This window comes from Oncorhynchus masou, chromosome 31, assembly GCF_036934945.1.
Source record: "Oncorhynchus masou masou isolate Uvic2021 chromosome 31, UVic_Omas_1.1, whole genome shotgun sequence".
In the NCBI taxonomy this organism is placed as follows: Eukaryota; Metazoa; Chordata; class Actinopteri; order Salmoniformes; family Salmonidae; genus Oncorhynchus; species Oncorhynchus masou.
Window position 1 is genome coordinate 57,360,971 of NC_088242.1, and position 15,161 is coordinate 57,376,131.

At 42.5% G+C, this 15,161-nt stretch overlaps 1 protein-coding gene across 10 annotated transcripts in view; it reads left to right on the forward strand.

Moving 5' to 3' along the window:
- The first annotated feature begins 8,621 nt into the window (after positions 1–8,621).
- LOC135524164 (F-actin-monooxygenase mical2b-like) overlaps positions 8,622–15,161 on the forward strand; it is an 84,899-nt gene continuing 78,359 nt past the window's right edge. For 6 of the 10 annotated variants that reach the window (XM_064951425.1, XM_064951426.1, XM_064951427.1 and 3 more), the window contains exon 1: positions 8,622–8,878. The gene's annotated coding sequence lies outside the window, so the exon portion shown is untranslated. The remainder of the gene's footprint in view (positions 8,879–15,161) is intronic. The other 4 variants (XR_010452912.1, XR_010452913.1, XR_010452914.1 and 1 more) reach the window with 2 other exon arrangements.

Below are 15,161 nucleotides of genomic sequence, written 5' to 3' on the forward strand. Positions count from 1 at the left end.
GGGAGAGGAGGGGGATTAATGAGCCAATTGTAAACTGGGGATTATTAGGTTACTGTGATGGTTTGAGGGCCAGATTGGGAATTTAGCCAGGACACTGGGGTTAACACCCCTACTCTTACAATAAGTGCCATGGGATCTTTAATGACCGCAGAGAGTCAGGACACCCTTTTAACATCCCATCTGAAAGTCAGCACCCTATATAGGGCATTATGATATGTTTTAGACCAGAGGAAAGAGTGCCTCCTACTGGCCCTCCAACACCACTTCCAGCAGCACCTGGTCTCCCATCCAGGAACTACCCTGCTTAGCTTCAGAAGTAAGCCAGCAGTGGTATGCAGGGTGGTATGCTGGTATGCTGATGATACCTCCGGACAGGGCCAAACAGGAAGGATATAACCCCACCCACTTTGCCCAAGCATAGCCCCCACACCACTAGAGGGATATCTTCAACCACCAACTTACCATCCTGAGACAAGGCCGAGTATAGCCCACAAAGATGGCACAACCCAGGGGTGGCTGCCAACCCAGACAGGAAGATCACATCAGTGACTCAACCCACTCAAGTGACGCACCCCTCCTAGGGACGGCATGAAAGAGCACCAGTAAGCCAGTGACTCAGCCCCTGTAATAGGGTTAGAGGCAGAGAATACAGTATTTCTTTCAAATCACTTAGGAAAGAACAAAGACTTGGTTTTTTACAACAATATCTTTGTTGTTCCACAGAAGTGCCTGGCTATTCTCGTTTGTGTTTTGATGGGTAATCTCTACCTGCACATTCATCTTCTGCCAATCTACCATTCCAGTGTTTAATTGCTATGTTGTAATTACTTCGCCACCATGGCCTATTTATTTCATTTGCACTCACTGTATATAGACTTTTTGTTTTCTTTTGTTCTACTGTATTATTGACTGAATGTTTTGTTTATTCCATGTGTAACTCTGAGTTTTTGTATGTGTCGAATTGCTACGCTTTATCTTGTCCAGGTCGCAGTTGCAAATGAGAACTTGTTCTCAACTAGCCTACCTGGTTAAATAAAGGTGAAATATTTTTTTTTAAATGACGTCCTCAGATAAAGAGAGCTATGAAACCTGTCTGCAAATGAAGTGGTCCCAATGAAAAGCAGTGTTTCTCAGTCCTGATGTCTCAAAGAGGTGCACATTTTTATTTTTGCCTCAGCACTACACAGCTGACTCAAATGATCAACTCATCATCAAGCTTCAAGTGATATTTATTTATTCATTTGTGATGCTATCCTTGATTTGATCCTGTTATTGTCACATGCTACACATGCACACGTGTGCCCATGCATCTAACAAATCATGATAACAATGGATTGATATCAGGGATATTATACTTTGGTAATCCACAATGACCTGGTGATGTAAAAGTCTAATAATTACATTGTCTTCCATATTCCTACAGATACCTTGTAACTGGAGATTCCTTCAAAACGATTGCCTACAGTTAACGTGCAGGGCACTGCAAGGTTGGGTGTCCAGGGCCATCTGGGACTTCCTGCTGGAGGAATACAGGTGTGTGAAGGCTACCTGTGTCCTGCATAACTTCATGAGGATGGACAGGAGGGGATCTGCAGGAGGGGTTCTGCAGCTCGAGTCTGCTGCTCGTTTTCATCTTTTGAGCTAATAATAGTCATGAAATCTATGCAGCCTACTCAATCACTTTTTATAGCTACTGTTTACAGGCCTGCTGGGCCATATACAGCGTTCCTCATTGAGTTCCCGGAATTCCTATCGGACCTTGTAGTCATAGCAGATAATATTCTAATCTTTAGTGACTTTAATATTCACATGGAAAAGTCCACAGACCCACTCCAAAAGGCTTTCGAAGCCATCATCGACTCAGTGGGTTTTGTCCAACATGTCTCTGGACCTACTCACTGTCACAGTCATACTCTGGACCTATCTTAACGTTTTTCCTCATAATCCTAGACTATCGGACCACCATTTTATTACGTTTGCAATTGCAACAAATAATCTGCTCAGACCCCAACCAAGGAACATCAAAAGTCGTGCTATAAATTCACAGACAACACAAAGATTCCTTGATGTCCTTCCAGACTCCCTTTGTCTACCTAAGGACTTCAGAGGACAAAAATCAGTTAACCACGGAACTGAGGAACTCAATTTAACCTTGCGAAATACCCTAGATGCAGTTGCACCCCTAAAAACTAAAAACATTTCTCATAAGAAACTAGCTCCCTGGTATACAGAAAATACTCGAGCTCTGAAGCAAGCTTCCATAAAGTTGGAACGGAAATGGCGCCACACCAAACTGGAAGTCTTCTGACTAGCTTGGAAAGACAGTACCGTGCAGTATCGAAGAGCCCTTACTGCTGCTCGATCATCCTATTTTTCCAACTTAATTGAGGAAAATAAGAACAATCCGAAATTCCTTTTTGATACTGTCTCAAAACTAACTAAAAAGCAGCATTCCCCAAGAGAGGATGACTTTCACTTCAGCAGCAATAAATTCATGAACTTCTTTGAGGAAAAGATCATGATTATTAGAAAGCAAATTACAGACTCCTCTTTAAATCTACGTATTCCTTCAAAGCTCAGTTGTCCTGAGTCTGCACAACTCTGCCAGGACCTAGGATCAAGAGAGACACTCAAGTGTTTTAGTACTATATCTCTTGACACAATGATGAAAATAATCATGGCCTCTAAAACTTCAAGCTGCATACTGGACCCTATTCCAACTAAACTACTGAAAGAGCTGCTTCCTGTGCTTGGCCATCCTATGTTGAACATAATAAGCGGCTCTCTATCCACTGGATGTGTACCAAACTTACTAAAAGTGGCAGTAATAAAGCCTATATTGAATCTTCCATTTCTCTCAATTTTTTTAGAAAAGGCTGTTGCGCAGCAACTCACTGCCTTCCTGAAGACAAACAATGTATACAAAATGCTTCAGTCTGGTTTTAGACCCCATCAGTGCACTGAGACTGTACTTGTGAAGGTGGTAAATGACCTTTTAATGGCATCAGACCGAGGCTCTGCATCTGTCCTTGTGCTCCGAGACCTTAGTGCTGCTTTTGATACCATCGATCACCACATTCTTTTGGAGAGATTGGAAACCCAAATTGGTCTGCACGGACAAGTTCTGGCCTGGTTTAGATCTTATCTATCGGAAAGATATCAGTTTGTCTCTGTGAATGGTTTGTCCTCTGATAAAAATTTCAGTGTTCCTCAAGGTTCCGTTTTAGGACCACTATTGTTTTCACTATATATTTTACCTCTTGGGGATGTCATTCAAAAACATAATGTTAACTTTCACTGCTATGCGGATGACACACAGCTGTACATTTCAATGAAACATGGTGAAGCCCCAAAATTGCCCTCACTAGAAGCCTGTGAGACACAAGACATAAGGAAGTGGATGGCTGCAAACTTTCTACTTTTAAACTCGGACAAAACAGAGATGCTTGTTCTAGGTCTCAAGAAACAAAGAGATCTTCTGTTGAATCTGACAGTTAATCTTAATGGTTGTACAGTCGTCTCAAATACAACCGTGAAGGACCTCGGCGTTACTCTGGACCCTGATCTCTCTTTTGACGAACATATCAAGACTGTTTCAAGGACAGCTTTTTTCCATCTACGTAACATTGCAAAAATCAGAAACTTTCTGTCTAAAAATGATGCAGAAAAATGTATCCATGCTTTTGTTACTTCTAGGTTAGAATACTGCAATGCTCTACTTTCCGGCTACCCGGATAAAGCACTAAATAAACTTCAGTTAGTGCTAAATACGACTGCTAGAATCCTGACTAGAACCAACAAATTGGATCATATTACTCCAGTGCTAGCCTCCCTACACTGGCTTCCTGTCAAGGCAAGGCCTGATTTCAAGGTTTTACTGCTAACCTACAAAGCATTACATGGGCTTGCTCCTACCTATCTCTCTGATTTGGTCCTGCCGTACATACCTACACGTGCGCTACGGTCACAAGACGCAGGCCTCCTAATTGTCCCTAGAATTTCTAAGCAAACAGCTGGAGGCAGGGCTTTCGCCTATAGAGCTCAATTTTTATGGAATGGTCTGCCTAGCCATGAGAGAGATGCAAACTCGGTATTAACATTTAAGTCTTTACTGAAGACTCATCTCTTCAGTGGGTCATATGTGTAGTCTGGACCAGGAGTGTGAAGGTGAACGGAAAGGCTCTGGAGCATCGAACCGCCCTTGCTGTCTCTGCCTGGCCGGTTCCCCTCTTTCCACTGGTACAGTGCCTTGCGAAAGTATTCGGCCCCCTTGAACTTTGCGACCTTTTGCCACATTTCAGGCTTCAAACATAAAGATATAAAACTGTATTTTTTTGTGAAGAATCAACAACAAGTGGGACACAATCATGAAGTGGAACGACATTTATTGGATATTTCAAACTTTTTTAACAAATCAAAAACTGAAAAATTGGGCGTGCAAAATTATTCAGCCCCCTTAAGTTAATACTTTGTAGCGCCACATTTTGCTGCGATTACAGCTGTAAGTCGCTTGGGGTATGTCTCTATCAGTTTTGCACATCGAGAGACTGAAATTTTTTTCCCATTCCTCCTTCCTCCAGCTCGAGCTCAGTGAGGTTGGATGGAGAGCATTTGTGAACAGCAGTTTTCAGTTCTTTCCACAGATTCTCGATTGGATTCAGGTCTGGACTTTGACTTGGCCATTCCAACACCTGGATATGTTTATTTTTGAACCATTCCATTGTAGATGTTGCTTTATGTTTTGGATCATTGTCTTGTTGGAAGACAAATCTCCATCCCAGTCTCAGGTCTTTTGCAGACTCCATCAGGTTTTCTTCCAGAATGGTCCTGTATTTGGCTCCATCCATCTTCCCATCAATTTTAACCATCTTCCCTGTCCCTGCTGAAGAAAAGCAGGCCCAAACCATGATGCTGCCACCACCATGTTTGACAGTGGGTATGGTGTGTTCAGGGTGATGAGCTGTGTTGCTTTTACATCAAACATAACGTTTTGCATTGTTGCCAAAAAGTTCAATTTTGGTTTTATCTGACCAGAGCACCTTCTTCCACATGTTTGGTGTGTCTCCCAGGTGGCTTGTGGCAAACTTTAAACAACACTTTTTATGGATATCTTTAAGAAATGGCTTTCTTCTTGCCACTCTTCCATAAAGGCCAGATTTGTGCAATATACAACTGATTGTTGTCCTATGGACAGAGTCTCCCACCTCAGCTGTAGATCTCTGCAGTTCATCCAGAGTGATCATGGGCCTCTTGGCTGCATCTCTGATCAGTCTTCTCTTTGTATGAGCTGAAAGTTTAGAGGGCGGCCAGGTCTTAGTAGATTTGCAGTGGTCTGATACTCCTTCCATTTCAATATTATCGCTTGCACAGTGCTCCTTGGGATGTTTAAAGCTTGGGAAATCTTTTTGTATCCAAATCCGGCTTTAAACTTCATCACAACAGTATCTCGGACCTGTCTGGTGTGTTCCTTGTTCTTCATGATGCTCTCTGCGCTTTTAACGGACCTCTGAGACTATCACAGTGCAGGTGCATTTATACGGAGACTTGATTACACACAGGTGGATTGTATTTATCATCATTAGTCATTTAGGTCAACATTGGATCATTCAGAGATCCTCACTGAACTTCTGGAGAGAGTTTGCTGCACTGAAAGTAAAGGGGCTGAATAATTTTGCACGCCCAATTTTTCAGTTTTTGATTTGTTAAAAAAGTTAGAAATATCCAATAAATGTCGTTCCACTTCATGATTGTGTCCCATTTGTTATTGATTCTTCACAAAAAAATACAGTTTTATATCTTTATGTTTGAAGCCTGAAATGTGGCAAAAGGTCGCAAAGTTCAAGGGGGCCGAATACTTTCGCAAGGCACTGTATATTTGTGCTTGATTTATTTGGCAAAGATGGAAATATACTCTCTTCAAATCAAATCGAATTGTATTTGTCACATGCGCCAAATACAACAGGTGTAGTAGACCTTACAGTGAAAAGCTTACTTACAAGCTCTTAACCAACAATGTAGTTTTAAGAAAAATAAGTGTTTAGTAAAAAATAGAAAAGTTTAAAAATAATAATAATTAAAGATCAGCAGTAAAATATTAGTAGGGAGGCTATATACAGGGGGTACCGGTACAGAGTCAATGTGCAGGGGCACAGGTTAGTCGAGGTAATTGAGGTAATATGTACATGTAGGTAGAGTTAAAGTGACTATTCCTAGATAATAACCAGAGACTAGCAGCAGCGTAAAAGAGGGGATGGGGGGGCATCACTGCCATACCAGGCCCCGTCGATGAGAATGGGGGCGTACTCTGTCCTCCTTTTCCTGTAGTCCACAATCATCTCATTTGTCTTGATCATGTTGAGGGAGAGGTTGTTATCCTGGTACCACATGGCCAGGTCTCTGACCTCCTCCCTATAGGTTGTCTCCTTGTTGTCTGGGATCAGGCCTACCACTGTTGTGTCGTCAGCAAACTTAATGATGGTGTTGAAGTCGTGCCTGGGCATAGAGTCAAATCAAATGTTATTGGTCACATACATGTGTTTAGCAGATGTCATTGCGAGTGTAGCAAAACGCTTATGCTTCTAATTCTGACAGTGCAGCAATATCTAACAAGCAATATCTAACAATTTCACAACAAATACCTAATACACACAATCTAAGTAAAGGTATGGAATGAGAATATATGAATATGTGGATGAGTAATGTCAGAGCAGCATAGACTAAGATGCAATAGATAGTATAGAATACAGTCATGGGTGAACAGGGAGTACAGGAGGGGACTGAGCACGCACCCCTCAGGTGCCCATGTGTTGAAGATCTGCGTGGCAGATGTGTTGTTACCTACCCTTACCACCTGGGGGCAGACCATCAGGAAGTCCAGGATCCAGTTGCAGAGGGAGGTGTTCAGTCCCAGGGTCCTTAGCTTAGTGATGAGCTTTGAGGGCTCTATGGTGTTGAACGCTGAACTGTAGTCAATGTAGCATTCTCACGTAGGTGTTCCTTTTTTTCCAAGTTGGAAAGGGCAGTGTTGAGTGCAATAGAGATAGCATCATCTGTGGATCTGTTCGGGCGATATAGAAAGTTCTCAGAAACATATAACTTTCCAGTACATTAAAAAGAATTGAATTCTATATACAAATCAATATTTTCAGGACTTACTCAATTAATTAAATCTCATTTGTGTTTTGAAGAACATGTTAAGATAGATGCACAATTTATGTTAGCAGGTTGCCCCCTGCTGGATAAGAAATATAATATATAATAATACATTCATAATGTTATTTTAATGTTATTTTATGTTTCTTCAGAGAAAAATACATAAGGTGATGTCCTATGTTTTTTTGTTATTCATTTGTAATTTGATATTTTATAATAATAAAAATAAAATATATTTTTTTATAAAAATAATATTTGTTGCATATAACGCATAGAGCAGTGGAGGCTGGTGGGAGGAGCTATATGAGAATGGGCTCATTGTAATGGTTGAAACAGAGTAAATGGAACGGTGTCAAACACATCAAAGATATAGACACCACATGCTTGACTCCGTTCCATTAACTCTGTTCCAGCCATTACAATGAGCCCATCCTCCTATAGTTCCTCCCACCAGCCGCCACTGGCAGAGAGAGAAGTCGACCATGTTGGCTGTGCTGTGCAAGTTGTTATGGATTTGCAATAGCACCTTTTGTCCTGTAGATGGACAGCTAATCCTATGTTTCCACACATCGAGTCAAAGGCATATGATCAGTCTCGGATTCTGTTTGAAAATTCAACAAAAAAGTTGCTTTTTTTGCACAATCAAATTATCATAGAAAATATTATTTTTACAATATGTTTCCATAGGGCCTGTTTTCCAAATGTATTGGATAACTCACTCTTAAACACTCACAGAGGCCCCTTAGGCCCTGTCTTGGGATTTAAATAAAAAATAAAAATAAAACAAGGCAAGTCAGTTAAAAACAAATTCTTATTTACAAATACGGCCTACACCGGCAAAACCCGGACGACGCTGGGCCAATTGTGCGCCGCCCTATGGGACTCCTAATCACAGCCGGTTGTGATACATCCTGGAGATGTACTTATCATAGGCTATTGTGGCAGGTTATAAATGTTAGCTCCTTGATCCTCTAGGTTCACTTTACTATGAGGCTGGTTTGTCATTCCGAAGCCCTAATTTGTTATGTCAGTGTGTGGAGGGTTTGCTCGCTCTCTGTAACTGAAGTCGTCCAAAAGCATAGCTGTCTCAGGGCAATAAAATACCCTGCAATGTGGAGAAGGGCGCGCGTGTGTGTGAGTGCGTTCTTATTATGTCTATCCTGTCCATTGACATTGATTCCTTGGAGTTAACTATTTGGGGCTGCCTTGGGCATCTATTGTCACACGTTACCCACTGTCAAGACGGTCACGACAAATTGTGCAACTTCTTTATGCTAGACAACATAATGCATTAACTATTCCTCCATTTATTCTCAAATGCATTAGGTTCTAAAATGTTTTTAGAGGTCAATTTACAGGGAGAAAGTTGCTCACAGTTGATCCGAGGATTCGTTTGGCAGCAAATTTACGCTCCAAGGTTATCGCTCAGCTTCTCATTGGACGTCATAACTCCGTAGCACCTCCTCTAAAGACTTTGTCAGGCTTTATCCGGCTCCGGTTTGTCGGCTACAACTTCATAACATTTTCAGTAGTCAACTGACTGAGATAGAAGTTGGATACCTTGAAGTTTATTGCTCGGTGGAAACGTTGTTTATTCTGGATAAAACAAGGCGTTTTGAATAGGACAGCTGTCATTTTGAAGTTCGTTTCAATTGACACACAGATGTCAGTGAATGACAGTCTGTTTCTCATTTGAGCGTGAGTGTACGACTGACCGACTTTTCAGGTGAGTTTTTAACACTTTAAACATGCATTGCCTGTGTGTTCTATTCAACTTTAGCTCGTATTATTTCTGTTCAAAGCGGGTAACTGAAATATTTATACATTTATTGGGAGATGCTATCGGATTCTGAATACTGTATAAATAGTGGTAGGTTACACAGTCCCAGTGGTGTAAAGTACTTAAGTAAGTAGTAATGCAAAACCTTTTTACTTAAATAGTTTTTTGCGGCATCTGTACTTTTATATTTGTGATAACTGTTACTTTTACTCCAACGGATTCCTAATGAAATTGTGTACTTTTTACTCTCATAGATTTTTCCTGGCACCCAAAAGTACTCGTGACATTTCAAATGCTCAGGCAGGACAGCAATATGGTCCAATTCACGCACTTATCAAGATAACGCATTGTCATCCCTACTGCTTCTGCTCCTGCGGACTCCATTAACACAAATACGGAGTTTGTAAATTATGTATGAGTGTTGGAGTGTGCCCCTGTCTGTCCGTATAAAAAAAATCGTGTCGTATGGTTTGCTGAATATAAGAAATTTGATGTAAAGCATTTACTTTAACTTTTACTCAAGTATGATAATTTAGTACTTATTCCACCACTGTACCTTACTACATTTAAAACCAGATGCTTTTAGACTTTTACTCAAGTAGTATTTTACTGGGTGACTCACTTTTACTTAAGTAATTTTCTATTAAGGCATCTTTACTTTTACTCAAGTATGACAATTGAGAACTTTTCCACCAGTCATAGTTTGAAAAGATCATGATCCAAAATCAAGTGGGGGGGGCTTTAATTGGCTCATCGGGCTCTAGTGACTCCTTATGGCGGGCCGGGTGCCTGCAGGCTGACCCCAGTCGCCAGTTGAACCCAGTTGAACGGTGTTTCCTCCGACATTTGCTGAGCGCTTGTTGGCTGCTTTTCCTTCACTCTTCGGTCCAACTCATCCCAAACCATCTTAATTGGGTTGAGGCCAGGTCATCTGTCTCTTTGATCAAATAGCCCTTACACAGCCTGTAGGTGTGTTGGGTCATTGTCCTTTTGAAATAGAAATGATAGTCCCACTAAGCGCAAACCAGATGGGATGGCGTATCGCTGCAGAATGCTGTGGTAGCCATGCTGGTTAAGTGTGCATTGAGTTCTAAATAAATCACCAACAGTGTCCCCTGCAAAGCACCCCCACACCATCCTCCATGCTTCACGGTGGGAACTACATGTAACCGATGTGAAATGGCTAGCTAGTTAGTGGTGGTGCGCGCTAATAGCGTTTCAATCGGTGACGTCACTCGCTCTGAGGCCTTGAAGTAGTTGTTACCCTTGTTCTGCAAGGGCTGCGACTTTTGTGGTTCGATGGTTAACGATGCTTCGTGGGAGGCAGTTGTTGATGTGTGCAGAGGGTTTGAGTGGCGAGGGGACGGACGAAAATTGTACTGTCACATACACATGTAGAGATCATCCGTTCACATACTCTGCGTCTCACAAAGAAACAGCGGTTGGAACCAAACCATCTCAAATTATATGATTGTATTCCAGGTCAAGATTTCCTGGGAGCAGAACCTGGCTCTTACTGGATGTACAGTAGTTCCTGCCAATTTGACTTTAATCCTGAGCCCTCTCAATGGCCAAAGGATTTTTTCTGTAAGGGCCTTATTCCCATTGTTACAGCAGATATGTTAATCTTCTACCTTTTTCATGTGAGTTTTTCAGAATAATCTCTCCCTTGCCCATTCGAGGGAGACAAAAAACAGTTACACAAGGTCTCACTACTTCCTGTCACTTATAAGTGTCTTATAAGGGCTGTGCCTGCATATCAGCCCTGAGGCAAGCCAAAAATACACCAGAAGCTAGTGGTGTCAGTGTCACTGTTGAACCGGATGGGTTTCTGTCAGAGGCCAATATATATTCTGGGAATGTTGACAGAGACCAAAATATTCATACAGATAGAAGCATGTGAGTGGGAGACGGACGTTTTCCTTTTACAGTATTATAACTGTGATTGCTTGTGTGTTTTACTAGATAACTTTTGGACATTGTATGTCGCAAAGCATCACATAATGCACATACAGTGTGTTCTGAAAGTTGTCTACATTTGTTACGTTACAGATTTATTCTAAAATGAATTCAATTGCTTTTCAGTCAATGCTCCTGAGTGGCGCAGCGGTCTCACTTCAGGCCCTGGTTTGATCCCGGGCTGTATCACAACCGGCCGTAATCAGGAGTCCCATAGGGCGGCACACAATTGGACCAGTGTCGTCCAGGTTAAGGGAGGGTTTGGACAGTGTAGAATAAAGTTTGTTCTTAACTGACTTGCCTAGTTAAATAAAATAAGCTACACACAATACCCCATAATGACAAATCAAACTTGTTTTTAGAAATGTGATATTTCAGTTTTTCATAAGTATTCAGACTCTTTACTCAGTACTTTGTTGAAGCAACTTTGGCAGTGATTACAGCCTTGAGTCTTCTTGGGTATGATGCTACAAGCTTGGCACACCTGTATTTGGGGAGTTTCTCCCATTCTTTTATGCAGATGCTCTGTCAGGTTGGATGGGGAGCCTTGCAGCTATTTTCAGGTCTTTCCAGAGATGTTCAAGTCTGGGCTCTGGCAAGGACATTCAGAAACTTGTCCGGAAGCCACTCCTGTGTTGTCTTGGCTATGTGTAGTCACTGTCCTGTTTTGAAGGTGAACCTTTTCCCCAGTCTGAGGTCCTGAGCATTCTGGAGCAGATTTTCATCAAGGATCTCTCTGTACTTTGCTCCGTTCATCTTTCCCTCGATCCTGACTAGTCTCCAAGTACCTGCCGCTGAAAAACATACCCACAGCATGATGCTGCCACCACCATGCTTCAACGTAGGGATGGTGTCAGCTTTCCTCCAGACGTGACGCTTGACGTTCAGGCCAAAGAATCTTGGTTTCATCAGACCAGAGAGTAGGGGCCTTTCGGCAAACTCCACGTGGGCTGTCATGTGCCTTTTTACTGAGGAGTGGCTTCCGTCTGGCCACTACCATAAATGCCTGATTGTTGGAGTGCTGCAGAGATGTTTGTCCTTTTCAAAGGTTCTCAGAGAGGAGTCAGAGGTGCGTGGGGGCTTTCTTAATCGACATCAACAGCACCCAGGGAGCAGTTATTGGGGGTTGACTGCCTTGCTCAAGGGTAGAACAGCAGGCTTTTTTTCTCTCTCCTGTTACTGGCCCAACCCTCTTAATCGCTAGGCTACCTGCCATCCCTATAGCCAGTCCTCCATGAAAGAAATTCAGTACATCCTTCTCTTGGCTAAATGTGTGTCCAGGAAATAGCCCTTTGTGGTTTATTCCCTTAAGAAATATCTAGATTAGTTAGACCATTCCTAGTGAACAAGCAAACCATTAGGCTACAGCAGTTATAATGGCTTCAATGTCATGGTCTTCAATGGTAAGTCCCAAACACGCATGTTTTGCAATGGTATTAGGGTTGGGTTTAATGGTAAATGTCACTAATTACACTAAATAGATGTTTTCTTCGTGCATTGGTTTAAAATTTAATATTATTTGATTAGGTTTGTCACAACATTTTAGTCACTAGCCCATATCTCAAGTTTTGTGCTTGTAGGGAAAGTCTTCATATGAGAATTGAACCATAGCCCTCTCAGAAAGCTGACATTTGTTGGACTCAAGGAGAGTTTGGTTGAAGCATCCGGTTGCTAAAAGAAGGACACTGAATTGCTTTCATGGAGAACTGACTTGATTTGTGAGGATGACCACACCATTTATTTTCATCATGAGCAAAAGCTATTGGTTTTCTACCTAAAGTTGCAAATAAAATGTTGTGATCCATTTTAAAGCTGCAGTATGTAACTTTTTGGACAACCTGACCAAATTCACATTACAATGTGAGTTATAGATCTATCATTCTCATTGAAAGCAAGTCTAAGAACAGATCTACTGCTTCTATGTGCGCTTTTCTATGCGTTTTGTTGCATCTTTTACTTTAAGCTTTGTACATCAGCTGAAAATACAATATCTTTGGTTATTGACAATATATTTCACAGCAGTTTGCTTGTTTTGTAACAAACTGAAATTACATATCAAATGTTTTGTTACATGTGCCAAATACAACAGGTACTTACAGTGAAGTGCTTACTTACAAGCCCTTAAACAACAATGTTGTTTTAAGAACAAATGTGTTAAAGTATGTACTAAGTAAACAAATGAAAAATAATTAGAGCAACAATAAAATAACAGTAACGAGGCTATGTACAGGGGGTACCGGTACAGTCATTCTGCGGGGGCAAAGGTTAGTCCAGGTATTTGAGGTAATATGTACATGTAGGTAGAGTTAAAGTGACTGCATAGATAATAAACAGAGTAGCAGCTGTGTGTGTGTGGGGGGGGGGGGTCAATGCAAATATCCTGGGTAGCCATTTTACTAGCTGTTCAGGAGCCTTGTGGTTTGGGGGTAGAAGCTGTTAAGAAGCCTTTTGAACCTAGACATGGCGCTCCAGTACTGTTTCCGTGTGGCAGCAGAGAAAGTCTATGACTAGGGTGGCTGGAGTCTTTGGCAATTTTTAGAGCCTTCCTCTGTCACCGCTTGCCACAGAGGTCCTGGATGGCAGGAGCTTAGCCTCAGTGATGTACTGGGCCGTACTCACTACCCTCTAGCGCCTTGCAGTCGGAGGCCGAGCAGTTGCCATACCAGGCAGTGATGCAACCAGTGCAGCTGTAGAACTTTTTGAGGACCAATGCCAAATCTTTTCAGTCTCCTGGGGGGGGGGGCGTTGTCGTGCCCTCTTCACGACTGTCTTGGTGTTTGGACCGTGACAGTTTGTTGGTGATGTGGACACCAAGGAACTTGAAGCTCTCAACCTGCTTCACTACAGCCCCATCGATGAGAATGGGGATGTGCTCGGCCCTCCTTTTCCTGTAGTCCACAATCATCTCCATTGTCTTGATCATATTGAGGGAGAGATTGTTATCCTGGCACCACACTGCCAGGTTTCTCACCTCCCTATAGGCTGTCTCATCATTGTCGGTCATCAGGCCTACCACTGTTGTGTCATTGGCAAACTTAATGATTGTGTTGGAGTCATGCTTGGTCATGCAGTCATGGGTGGGTAAACGGGTAGTACAGGGGGGACTGAGTACACAATCCTGAGGGGTCCCTGTGTTGATCAGTGTGGCAGATGTGTTGTTACCTACCCTTACCACCTGGGGGCGGACCGACAGGAAGTCCAGGATTCAGTTGCAGATCCAGTTGTTTAGGCCCAGGGTCCTTAGCTTAGTCAAGAGCTTTGTGGGTATTATGGTGTTGAATACTGAGCTGTAGTCAATGAACAGCATTCTCACATAGGTGCTCCTTTTGTCCAGGTGGGAAAGGGCAGTGTGGAGTGCAATAGAGATTGCATCATCTGTGGATCTGTTGGGATGGTATGCAAATTTAATGGGTCTAGGGTTTCTGGGATAATGGTATTGATGTGAGCCATGACCAACCATTCAAAGGGTCTGTAGTCACTTAGACAGGTTACCTTGGTGTTCTTGGGCACAAGGACTATGGTGGTCTGCTTGAAACATGTTGGTATTACAGACTTGTTCAGGGACAGGTAGAAAATGTCAGTGAAGACACTTGCCAGTTTGTCTGTGCATGCTCCGAGAACGTCCTGGTTATCCTTTCGGCCCTGTGGCCAAAATGATGACCTGTTTTTAAAGGTCATACTCACACAGTCGTCTGGAACAGCTGGTACTCTCATGCATGCTTCAGTATTGCTTGCCTCGTCGCGGACATAGAAGTAATTTAGCTCGTCGTGTCACTGTGTCGCTCACAGCTGTGCTTCCCTTTGTAGTCCGTAATAGTTTACAAGCCCTGCAACATCCGATGAGCATCTGAACTGGTGTAGTAGGATTCAATCTTAGTCCTGTGTTGAAGCTTTGCCTGTTTGATGGTTCGTCGGAGGGCATAGCGGGATTTCTTAATTGTCCGGGTAAGAGTCACGCTCTTTGAAAGCGGCAGCTCTACCCTTTAGCTCAGTGCTGATATTGCCTGTAATCCATGGCTTCTGGTTGGGGTATGTACGTACGGTCACTGTGGGGACATCGTCATCGATGCACTTATTGATGAAGCCAGTGACTAATGTAGTGTACTCCTCAATGCCATCGGAAGAATCCCGGAACATATTCCAGTCTGTGCTAGCAAAACAGTCCTACAGCCTAGCATCTGCATCATCTGACCACTTCCGTATTGAGCGAGTAAGCAGGAATCCGGAGGATAGTTATGGTCAGATTTGCCAAATGGAGGTTGAGGGAGAG